Here is a 766-nt window from a genome sequence, read left to right on the forward strand (position 1 = left end):
TAGTTCTCCAAGCACAGAATGCAGAAGTTGCAGACAAAGATTTGTCGAAAGAAGGAAAAGTGTCGGTAGCTACAATGCACTTACTTCAGACAGTCAATCTGACTTCCTCTTCAAAGGCTGCAGTTATGTATTATAAAACTAAAAACTAAGCTATGCTGTCATCATTTCATTGTGTACAATTAAGTCGATTTGGGTGACATGAAAAACTTTTTGGAGGATCAATGTGACATAAAGTTGGGAGGAGGGGTAATGGGGTGGGGGGAAAAGGGAAGGGGACTGCCAGCCGAAGAGATTGCCAGCTGCACTGTTGATTAATCATCTCTAAAGGCATCAGGACTTACAGAAGTTCAATTTTCTGTATTCCCGTGGGTATCTGATGATTCAAATTTCTGATATATAGGAGACAGAATGAAAAACAATCTTTAGGACCATGCTTCTTCTTTTTTTACTTCAAAGTGTCCGAAAATAGTGCACCTTATAGCTTTGTCGAAGAAGGCTAATCCCTAATAGGTTAAGGAGGTTAGATCAGCAAACTCAAGTGTGCCCAAACCTCGTTATGCCTTATTACGTAACAATATTCGAGGTGTTGGCTTCTTTTTGGAAAATTGATTCTATTGACTAGGTGTATTACCATTTAACAGCTGTTTTCCTAAATTTTTAAATAACAATAGAATAGAACTATCGGAGATAATCTGTTTGTATGGGGGGTTTTTCTTCTCCTGTAAAATTTGGCACTTTCACTTGGCAAGATTAGATCACCGGGCCG

Source organism: Aplysia californica, unplaced genomic scaffold (assembly GCF_000002075.1).
Source record: "Aplysia californica isolate F4 #8 unplaced genomic scaffold, AplCal3.0 scaffold00341, whole genome shotgun sequence".
NCBI classification, from domain to species: domain Eukaryota; kingdom Metazoa; phylum Mollusca; class Gastropoda; order Aplysiida; family Aplysiidae; genus Aplysia; species Aplysia californica.